The sequence below is a fragment of the Nelumbo lutea genome, chromosome 5, assembly GCF_056320005.1.
Source record: "Nelumbo lutea isolate HS-2025 chromosome 5, American lotus-T2T, whole genome shotgun sequence".
Taxonomy (NCBI): domain Eukaryota; kingdom Viridiplantae; phylum Streptophyta; class Magnoliopsida; order Proteales; family Nelumbonaceae; genus Nelumbo; species Nelumbo lutea.
The window spans coordinates 66,546,671-66,559,191 of record NC_142688.1 but is presented as its reverse complement, the minus strand read 5'-3'; positions in this window follow the sequence as shown (position 1 = coordinate 66,559,191).

Below are 12,521 nucleotides of genomic sequence, written 5' to 3'. Positions count from 1 at the left end.
TGTGAATCTCTTTCTTTTTCTGTGATGGCCCAGCTATGAGTGCGGTAGGAAAGGAGACTACAGATTGGTTTACTTTAGGCTCTTTTTCTAGGTTTTCCTTTCTTCTTCTCCCCCCCCCCCTAACTTAGGGTTTTTGTACTCCTTTTCTTCTTCTTTACTTTCTTTCTCATATGGGTCTTCCAAAATTCTCCCACTCCTTAAAGTTGTTATATCTTTAGCATTTTTGAATTCGGGATTCTGAGGAGGTGGTTGAATTTGCTGAGAAAAACCCGTTGGCTGATTCCTAGGTTTGCAACTAGTTGACTCAGTAGTTGCCCCACTACTCTCCTTGCATTAGCTTCAGCTAGCTGTCCTATTTGTCTTTCTAACCTAGCAATGGATTGCTGTTGATTTAGGATCAACTGCTCTAGCTGCATAAATTGATTGTCTATTGATCGAGATTGAGGGGGTTGTGGGTAGCCCTAACATGGTTGGGCCAGTTGACTCCTACGGTACACCTGTTGGAACTGGTTTTGTACTACTGGCCTCTAAAACTGTTGGCCCATGGAGTTGGACAGATGCTGATGGGACTATACATTGAGTTGATGTGTTCTCCAAGAAAAGTTAGGATGGTTTGTCCACCCAGGGTTATAAATATTAGAATATGGATCATTATTGGGCCTTGAGAAACTTTGGGCCGCCTAAACTTGTTCTTGGATTAATAGCAGAAACAGGGCTGCAGTAGGACAGTCATCAACCTGGTTGGCCAAGCTAGCACAAATGGAGTATACTTTGGGATAAGAGATAAAGGGGCCCAATTGCTAGTTAAGAGTGAAAAACTGGTCAAGTTTCTAGGCTAGAAGGTCTACCCTATCCAACTTTCTAGAAATGGCATTCAAGTCCATTTTTGCCTCGAGCACTATATTATTTCTGACCTCATAGAGCCCTGCCCTCTTTGAGGGTCCCATCGACCTATCATAGGAATACAACAATGCATTATTGATAGAATTCTCACTCAAGGTTTTGAAAAGATTATAAGCTTCACCCTCACTCTTGCTCATAAATGCCCCCCACATGATGCATCTACCATCTACCTATATTGATCTGCGATGAGACTGAAAAGAACCCTATTTTTCATCCTTTTACATTACTTTAGCACATAAATGCACTCATTACTCTTGTATTTCGATTCAGGGCAATAAAAAGGGCAATTGGAAGGAAACAGGCCAATTCGGGTGATTTTGCACAATTTCGGCGACAGTTAGTGATCTGGGCCTAACTCATAATTCTGTACTCCGAATTGGGCAATTCAAAAAGCATTAGAAAGAAAAAAGAAAGGCCCACATCTTTTATGTTTTGGGTTTTGATTGATTCGGTCCGCATCGAGTACGAAACCGGGCCCGAAGTCAGAGCAAGTTCGCAGCCAGGCCCATTTAACAGTTGAAGCCCAACTCGCAGAAGAACCAGGAAGCAGCCCAAGTAGCAGAGAAGCCCAACTCGGATGCAAGAGTCTAGAGTCCTAATTCGAATGTAATCTCCCAAGAGAGAGAGAGTATTATTAGATCTACACTTTGAATGTAATCCTATAAGGATAAGAAGGTTGGGGATTAGATAAGAGATAGGATAGGATCAAGACTCCCTAAAGATAAGATGATCTCCTAGAAGGAGTTGGAAAACAGCCCTCTCCTTTGGCTATATAAAGAGGGGGTGAACCAGCTCTAGCAATCACTCATTCCAAGATCCAAGAGATCATCAAGAGGCCAAGAAGATCAAGGAAGCAGTTTGGCTATGGAGAAGAAAGGCATGGAGATTGCACAGATCATGAGTACCTAAGCTTCTTTTTCTGGTTCAAGGGGGGAGGTTTGATTGTGTCATTGTGAGGTTCTGTAGTTATTTTATTTTCCTGATTTCTAATTCAAGTATCCATTGATTCTTATGCATATTTCTATTGGATGTTGATGTTAATTAGTTTGACAAACTGAATTAATTTTGATTTTCCTATTGCTATCCATGATTTCGGTGAACCGTAATTGTCACAAATAATGGTACAAGTAGCAATTAGGTTGATATCTTTTTGGGTCAATTGTTCATGACAGCCTTTGACCAATGTTTTATCATGGTTCAACCTAAAAGAATCAATGGAACAAAATTCAATAATTGCAACTATCTCAATTATTGTTATTTTGGTTTAACTGTTTTCACAAATCTTAATGCTATCATTGTTTAACATGGAACGCTATTGTACCCAGTTGAGTGGTGATAAGTGTTGATCGAATGCTGGGTTTGGTCAACTGATTTAGGAAAATACAAGGTTTATTATGGCTATCATAGTAAATCTAATGTTAAATGCTTGAATTGCAAGAATGCTGAATTGTACCTAGGATCGATGGCCAATTGATTCAACCCGAACCCTTGAACTAGAATTTCGTAAGACTGATTTTTCTCTTGTTTGCTTAGTTGTTATTCTTCTAATTTTAGTATTAAATTTTCCCACACAATTACTTTATCCATTCAGCTAAGAGATTACTGAATTGCTCCCTATGGGATTCGAAGCAAAGGAAGGATTGTTCACCAAAAAGGGTGAACTCAGATTGCGAATTGCCCACTTGTGATTTTCCTATCTTCGAAGAAGGAGAAAAAATGGCTGATAGAAAGAGGACATTGAGGGAGTTGGCTTTACCGATTATGAACCAACAACCCTTATGCATCACGTACCCCACTCTTGAGGTAGCCTTTGAACTCAAATCAAGTTTGATTCAACTATTGCCTCTGTTTCATGGTTTCCCAGGTGAGGATCCTCACAAACATCTAAAGTAATTTCATGTCGTCTGTTCAAGCATGAAACCCCACGGTATGACTGAGGACCAGGTAAAACTCATAGGTTTTCCATTTACTTTAAGACATAAAGCAAAGGATTGGTTGTATATTCTCCCTCCCGGTTCAGTACGCACATGGAATAAAATGAATAAGATATTTTTAGATAAATATTTTCCTGCGTCCCGGGCTGTGAATATAAGAAAAGAAATATGTGGAGTTTGGCAGTTTGGTGGTGAGACATTATATGAATATTGGGAAAGGTTTAAGCAACTTGTTGCTAGTTATCCCCACCACCAAATTCCTGAACAATTGTTAATCCAATACTTCTATGAAGGGCTTCAGCCCATGGATAGAAGTATGGTCGATGCAGCCAGTGGAGGAGCTCTAGTGAACAAGACACCTGAAACGGTTAGGGAATTAATCTCCAATATGGCCGAAAATTCTCAGCAATTCAGTACAAGGACAGAAGGTACCATTAGAAGGGTTAACGAGGTAAGCCATGCAAATTTAGAAAACCAGATTTTTGATTTAGTTAAGCAGCTCGCAACAGGACAATTACAAACTGCCAGGGTGTGTGGTATTTGTTCAATCCCTGGACATCCTACGGACATGTGTCCATCACTACAAGATGGCCCGATGCAGCAAGTCAATGTCGTGGGAGGATTCCCGGGCCAGCCCCAACGAAAGTATGATCCTTACTCCAATCATTACAATCCGGGGTGGAGAGATCATCCAAATCTAAGCTACGGGAACCAAGGAGGACAGCAGAAATATCATCCCCAGTATTTCAGTCAACAGCCCTAGTTTTCAACACTCATCACAATGCAAGGCCAACCCTCGAATTCAGGTATGTCTTTGGATGATATAGTTAAGGCTCTCGCTACTAATACTCAGCAATTTCAGCAGAAAATGAGAGCTAGCATTCAGAATTTGGGGAACCAGATTAGCCAACTTGCCACTTCTATCAGCAAGTTGGATGCGCAGAACTCTGGGAAACTACCCTCACAAACGGTAGTTAATCCAAAAGAGAATGCAAGTGCGGTGGTGTTGAGGAGTGGAAGAGAGTTGCAGTCCCAACCAAGTTCACCATCGAAGGTAGCCAAGGAAGAGGAAGGACAAGGGTCAAACAACAGCCCCTTTGAGGTAAAATCGGACCCCCCTCTCCCTAAGGTTACTAATGTTGTACCACCTTTTCCTAGCAAGTTGGCAAGTTCAAAGAAAGTGGAATATGAACAAGAAGTGTTAGAAACCTTCAAGAAGGTGGAGATCAACATTCCCTTGCTAGATGCAATAAAACAAATCCCTGAATATGCAAAATTTTTTAAAGAGTTATGCACTAACAAGAGGAGGCTGCAAATTGATGAAAAGGTAAGAGTGGGAGAGAACGTTTCAGCCATAATCAAGAGGACCCTGCCAGAAAAGCGTGCTGATCCAGGTATGTTTACCCTACCCTGTATGATTGGCAATAAACGAATCGAGCATGCCATACTGGACTTAGGTGCATCTATTAATGTCATGCCATACTCGATTTACTATGCATTGAGACTAGGTCCTTTAAAAGAGACTAGAGTTGTTATTCAATTGGCTGATCATTCTAATGCATACCCAGAAGGGATTGTTGAGGATGTATTAGTGTAAGTTAACGATTTGATCTTTCCAGCTGATTTTTACATCCTAAAGATGGAAGAAGACACAACCATGAGTTCAGCCCCTCTTCTATTAGGTCAGCCATTCATGAAAATGGCCAAGACCAAAATAGATGTGGACGAGGGTACCCTCTCCGTCGAGGAGGACATGGACCAAAATATCCTAGTGAGTGTCATTCGATCTGTTCTATTGATACTATCAATTTGGTTGTGCAAGAGGAGGACATGGACGATGAGCTGGAATATACGGCACAATCAAACAGGGAGGAGGAGATCGATGCATCCTATGATACTCCGGAACCTGAACAGGAGGTAAGTACTTCTGATGTTCAATCGAAAGTTTCTCACACAAGGCTATTGCCCTCTGTTTTATAGGCTCCGGAGCTGGAACTAAAGGCCCTACCTAATCACCTAAAATATGCCTACTTGGGCAAAAAAGAGACACTGCCTGTGATCATTGCAAAAGGGTTGACTGAGGAACAAGAGGAGTGGCTCATCGAAGCCCTAAAGGACCATAAGGAGGCGATTGGCTGGACCCTAGCCTAGATAAAAGGGGTCAGCCCCTCGATTTGCATGCATAGACTCCTTTTGGAAGATGATGCCAAACCGGTTAGAGAACCACAAAGGAAACTCAACCTGGTAATGAAAGAGGTAGTAATGAAAGAGGTGCTTAAACTATTAGATGAAGGGATAATTTATCCAATTTCAGATAACAAATGGGTAAGTCCTATTCATGTTGTGCCTAAGAAAACTGGGATGACTGTAGTAAAAAATAAAAATAATGAACTAATTCCCATGAGGGTACAAGGTGGGTGGCGAATGGTAATAGATTTTCGAAAACTCAACTTGGCGACTCGAAAGGACAATTTTCCCCTACCCTTCATTGATCAGATGCTAGAGAGGCTGGTAGGTAAGGCTTTCTTCTGTTTTCTCAATGGATTCTCTGGGTATTATCAGATTGTTATTGCACAGGAGGACCAAGAGAAAATGACATTCACTTGTCCATTCGGCACTTTCGCCTACAGACGAATGCCCTTTGGTTTGTGTAATGCTCCGGGCACTTTTCAAAGATGCATGATGAGCATATTTTATGATTTTATTGAAAAATGCATTGAAGTGTTCATGGATGATTTTACTGTTTATGGTGATTCGTTTGATGACTGCTTGAATAGTTTAAGTAAAATTCTGAATAGGTGTGTGGAAAAATCTTGTCTTAAACTATGAAAAATGTCATTTTATGGTGAAGGAGGGTATTGTGTTGGGACATGTAGTTTCAGCTAGAGGAATAGAAGTCGACAAGGCAAAAATTTATTTGATTGTGAGTTTACCTTACCCTACAAATGTTAGGGAGGTTCATTCTTTTCTTGGACATGCAGGTTTCTATCACAGGTTCATCAAAGATTTTTCAAAAATTGCCCTGCCATTGTCTAATTTGTTGCAAAAAGAGGTGCCTTTCGATTTTGATGATGAATGCAAGGAAGCATTTAACAAGCTTAAAAATTTATTAACCATTGCACCCATCATTCAACCACCCAATTGGAACTTGCCCTTTGAGATCATGACTGATGCAAGCAATTATGCAATAGGGGCTGTTCTAGGGCAGCGAATAAATGGGAAGAGCCATGTCATTCACTATGCTCCCAAAACGTTGAATGCTGCACAGAGCAATTACACAACCACTGAAAAAGAGCTATTAGCTATTGTGTTTGCTTTAGACAAATTTAGGTCATATTTGCTTGGCTCTAAAGTGATTGTTTTTTCTGACCATGCAGCTTTGAGATACCTACTAGCAAAGAAGGAGTTGAAACCGAGGCTGATAAGGTGAATACTCTTGCTCCAAGAGCTCAATTTAGAAATCAAGGATCAAAAGGGAGCTGAAAATTTGGTGGCTGATCACCTAAGTAGGATGGTGAAAGACGAGGACTCCTCTCCCATCTGTGAGTTGTTTCCTGATGAGCAGTTGTTCCACGTAAGAGGTAGGACTCCATGGTATTCTGACATTGTGAATTACTTGGTTACTGGAATTTTGCCTAATGACCTTAGCAGATCCATAAAGAATAAAATCAGGTATGAGGCGAAATATTATGTATGGGATGAACCCTACTTATGAAAATTTTGTTCTGACCAAATGATTAGGAGATATGTCCCTGAGGAGGAGCAAATGTCGATTCTAAGGTGTTGTCACAATTATGCTTGTGGGGGCCATTTTGGGCCAAAGAGGACTGCTCGAAAAGTCTTGGATAGTGGGCTATATTGGGTCCCCCTATTTAGAGATGCCTACTTGTTTTGTAAAAATTGTGAAAGATGTCAACAAACAGGTACACTATCTCGCAGGAATGAGATGCCCCAAACCCCCATTCTTATATGTGAAATATTTGATGTTTGGGGCATTGATTTCATGGGACCCTTCCCCCCTTCTTGTGGTTTTTCTTACATGCTTTTGGCAGTCGATTATGTCTCAAAATGGGTGGAAGCCAAAGCCACCAAAACTGATGATTCTAAATGTGTTGTAGGGTTTATAAAGTCTAACATCTTTAGTAGGTTTGGCATTCCTCGAGCCATCATAAGCGATCAAAGGACCCATTTTTGCAATAGTACAGTTGAAGCCTTGTCGAGAAGATATGGGGTGCATCACCGAATTGCCACTGCTTATTATCCCCAGACTAATGGGCAAGCTGAAATTTCCAGTAGAGACGTAAAGTCCATCTTGGAAAAGACAGTGAATCCAGGAAGGAAGGATTGGAACATACGTCTAGATGATGCTCTCTGGGCATATCGGACAACTTATAAGACCCCAATAGGTATGTCCCCTTATAGGTTAATTTTTGGCAAATCTTGCCACTTGCCGGTGGAAATTGAACATAGGGCCTATTGGGCAATCAAGCAATGCAACATGAACATGGAAGAAGCAGGGAAGGAAAGGAAGCTCTAGTTGCAAGAGTTGGAAGAGTTGAGGTTAGAGGCATACGAGAATTCAAGAATCTACAAAGAAAAGACCAAATCGTTCCATGACAATGCACTCTTAAGAAAACAATTTAAAATTGGACAAAAGGTCTTATTGTATAATTCTCGACTTCAACTCATGCCAGGTAAGCCGCGTTCCAGGTGGATGGGTCCATTTACTGTGACTAATGTTTTTCCCTATGGTGCAATAGAGATCAAAAGTCTCGACACAGGTAAGATCTTCAAGGTGAATGGACATTGATTGAAGTTGTTCCACGAGGATGCAAATGTCCTCTCTATGGTAGACATCTCATTGGACATTCCACGGTATTCTTTGGATTAAAGGAGCAATAGGAGGATGTCGAGCATAACGACGTTAAACAATTGTGCTTCTGGGAGGCAACCCATTATGTTTAGTTAATTTGTTATTTTGTTTGGTTTTGATTTTTGTGTTTAGCAGGAACCCAACAAGACAAACAGGGAAGTACCCCCAAATCCTTGTACTTTATGCATAATCACATACATTGGGGACAATGTATAACTTAAGTGTGGGGGGATTAGGGAAATCTGACGGAAATTTGGGATACCTTACCTTCTTAAAATTTCTGCTCTCGGAAATTTATCCTTGAACGATTTCAACTTATCAGGAATCATGTGCTTAGGCTGAATAGATAAGATAAGATGCAAGCATAACTAACTGAATCTTTCTTGGCTGCATATGGTACTTCATGATTTTAATCGATCAATAGGCAAGATGCATAAGAGTTTGATTGATTTTCTCATAATTATCTATCAAACATGGTTTGATTATTCTAGAACTTGCTGTGTCAGGCATATTGAGACCACGATCAATGAATTCATGGATCAGGTGACGAAACCCTGTGATTCTTGTGCAAAAAAAAATTGAAAATAAAATCGTGACTAATGTGAGATGGAGCATAAAAAGCACTCACATCTTGAAAAGAAAGCAAGGGTGAGATGGAGCATAAAATGCACTCACCCTAGAACCCCAACCCCATTCTCACCTTCAGATCCTAGGAATTCACACTAAGTGGTGGATATGTGATACATAGCAAGCTTATGGCAATAAGCACACCTTGTTTTGATTCAAAGAAAAGTAATTGCATCTGGCTGAATTGGTTTGTTAAAGCAATGAGTACCCATTCAGCCAAGGATGCTTCAGCCGGTAAGGCTTGTCTCCTGGACTATCGATTTAACCTGGGACTATGGGGAATGGTGATTTGCAATCACTCTTGGACAAGAAGAAGGGGAGAAAGAGATTTAAAGAGGGAAGGTTACCAAGTCTGAATTAAAGCATGCAATGAACCAGGCCTCATGTAGAGAAAAACAAAGATTGAAAATCAGTAGTTAGGTTCTCTTGCTTTGCTTGAGTTTTGCCTAGCCCAAAGACGGGCAAAGTTTAAGTGTGGGGGGATTTGATGACACTGAAAAGAACCCTATTTTTGTCCCCTAATTTTCATCCTTTTACACTACTTTATCACTTAAATGCACTCATTACTCTTGTATTTCGATTCAGGGCAATAAAAAAGGCAATTGGAAGGAAACATGCCAATTCGGGTGATTTTGCACAGTTTTGGCGACAGTCAGTGATCTGGGCCTAATTCACAATTCCGTACTCCGAATTGGGCAATTCAAGAAGAATTAGAAAGAAAAAAGAAAGGCCCACATCTTTTGTGTTTTGAGTTTTGACTGATTCGGTCCGCATCGAGTACGAAACCGGGCCCAAAGTCAGAGCAAGTTCGCAGCCAGGCCCATTTAACAGCAGAAGCCCAACTCGCAGAAGAACCAAGAAGCAGCCCAAGTAGTAGAGAAGCCCAACTCGGATGCAAGTGTCTAGAGTCCTAATTTGAATGGAATCTCCCAAGAGAGAGAGAGTCTTATTAGATCTAAACTTTGAATGTAATCCTATAAGGATAAGAAGGTTGAGAATTAGATAAGAGATAGGATAGGATCAAGACTCTCTAAAGATAAGATGATCTCCTAAAAGGAGTTGGAAAACAGCCCTCTCCTTTGGATATATAAAGAGGGGGGCTAACCAGCTCTAGCAATCACTCATTCCAAGATCCAAGAGATCATCAAGAGGCCAAGAAGATCAAGGAAGCAGTTCGGTTATGGAGAAGGAAGACATGGAGATTGCACAGATCATGAGTACCTAAGCTTCTTTTTGGTTCAAGGGGGGAAGTTCGATTGTGTCATTGTGAAGTTCTGTAGTTACTTTATTTTCTTGATTTCTAATTCAAGTATTCATTGATTCTTGTGCATATTTTTATTGGATGTTGATGTTAATTAGTTTGACAAACTGAATTAATGTTGATTTTCCTATTGCTATCCATGATTTCGGTGATCCATAATTATCACGAATAATGGTACAAGTAGCAATTAGGTTGATATCTTTTTCGGTCAATTGTTTGTGACAGCCTTTGACCAATGTTTTATCATGGTTCAACCTAAAGGAATCGATGAAACAAAATTCAATAATTGCAGCTATCTCAATTATTGTTATTTTGGTTTAACTGTTTTCACAAATCTTAATGTTATCATTGTCTAACATTGAACGCTATCGTACCTAGTTGAGTGGTGATAAGTGTTGATCGAATGCTGGATTTGGTCAACTGAATTAGGAAAACACAAGGTTTATTATGGATATCCTAGTAAATCTAAGGTTAAATGCTTGAATTACAAGAATACTGAATTGTACCTAGGATCGATGGCCAATCGATTCAACCCGAATCCTTGGACCAGAATTCAGTAAGACTAATTTTTCTCTTGTTTGCTTAGTTGTTATTCTTCTAATTTTAGTATTAAATTTTCCCACACAATTACTTTATCCATTCGGCTAAGAGATTACTAAATTGCTCCCTGTGGGATTCGACCTAGTATCACTTTTACTACAAATATTTTATTGTGGGACTAGTACTAATTTTGAGGGCATCGACAAACCCGTTAATCTGTTAGGCCTCCATAGAAGGCCTAGACAATTTGCCACTGGGACAAGCCATGGTGTGGGTATTTTCTCATTAACTTTTCATCATCTCCCAAGTCCCATGAATTTGTTCACCCGGTGTTTGGGTGAATCCCGTGATAGCTCTCCTCATGGTATTGGTTCAGCATAGGATAGAACTTCCTAAGGAATTCTTGTTGCATTTCTGTCCAAGTCCTAATGGGTCTCCCTATAGTCCCTAACCAATGCTTGGCCTTATCCTTCCAGGAGAAGGGGAAAAGAGTCAATCTAAGGGCATCATCTTTGAAATTCCGAATCCTTACAATTGAGCATATTTCCAGAAACTCATCTATGTGCTTGTATGGGTCCTCACTTGGGTTCCCGTTGAAGGATGGGAGCATCTGGATTGTACTTGACTTAATTTCTTACTATAAGGCCTGAGTACTAGGTAAATGAATGCAAGATAAAGGATTGTATTGTGTTGGATTGAAGTATTCTATCAACTTTCTAGGTTGGACATCATTGATTCTGGCCATTTGATTTTGGTGTTGATAATGGAGGTATCACTCTATTTCAGGTATAGGTTCTACAGTTTCTCTCCTTAGAGATCTCCTTCCCAATATACAACAAAGAAGTCCATTTTCTTCATATTTGAATTTAAAATTTGAGTTTAATTTCAAATGTGGATTTTGCAACTTGAATTCTGAAATTTAAACTCAACTTTTGAAACCCTCTTTTTTTTTCTGAATTTTAAATTTAAACTCAGCCTTTGAAATTTAAATTCCTAAAATCTAAATTCAAGTTGGAATTTTTAAAATTTTTTTCTTCTTTTTTTTTTGTTTTGAAATTTGAAATTTAAATTTTGAATTTTAATTTCAAATTTAGATCTTGAAATTTAAATTCTGAAATTTAAAATCAAATTTGATTTTTTTACATTTTTTTCGAAATTTAAATTTTTTAAATTTAAATTCAAATTCATATTTTGAAATTTAAATTCAATTTGGAATTTTTAATTACTTTTATTTTTTCTTTTATTTATTTATTTATTTTTTAAAGGCAAACAAATCAACCACACGACCTAGGGGCTGACCTAGGATTTCCTAAACTAATGGTTCAACCAATGTGAATCCTTTTAGGTTCACATGGAATTACACCACTTCTTTTGGTTAGCCAGGTAAGAGGTGGGAATGTGAGAGGCTCCCTTCGCTCTCGCAAGGACCTAATTAAGTAACCACAAAACCCGCTTAGGCTTAGCCGTTTAACCTCTTTCCTTAAACACCAACCGCCGGTTATGGAAAATAATTTCAAGCTCTCCTAAAAGTCAACACACCTTTGAACCAAATGTGAGGCTTCCCTAAAGGATCTTTCTAGCCAAATTTTAAATTAGGGTTAGGGTGAGACACACGTGAATGGTGGTGATTTTTGGGTCAATGAAGGGTGATGAAATCCCCACCTTATCTTATTTAGGTTGGACGCCCTTAAATGAATTAACAGAAAGACAAAATAAACACAACAAAATGCAACTAATTACAATACATGAACAATTATTTCTCAAATGCGATTCAGTAATAAACCTAAAAGAATAAAGCAAACAAACTAAGAAAAAGGAACAATTAAAATAATAAAAAGGACACCTAACACATTCACAACTAACAATAATAATTTCAGCACATAAATAAACCTATATGATGCATGCTCTAAAATATAAAACCCTAAATAATGGAATGAAAATGCAAGAGAAATATTCAATCTTTTATTTATATATATGTATATATATTTTAATTCAAAATTTAAACTTTTAGGAGTTTAAATTCAAATTCAGATTTTGAGATTTAAATTCCTAAAATTTAAATTTGATTTTTTTTTTTTAATTTTTAACTTTCTTTTATTTTTTTTCTTTTAATATTTTTTAAATTCGAAATTTTAAAATTTAAATTTCAAAATTTTAAATTCAAATTCAAATTCAAATTAGAATTAAAATTAAAATTTAAATTCAAATTTTGAAATTTATACTCAAATTCGAAAATTTCAACAATTTCCTATTTAGCAATTAATTATTCAATTAAAAAACTAAAAGAAAAGAAATTAAATAAAGCAACAAATAAAAATTGCAAACAGAAAATAAAACAACAATTAATTGTGCTAAACAGAATTAACAACTACCAAAAATAAAT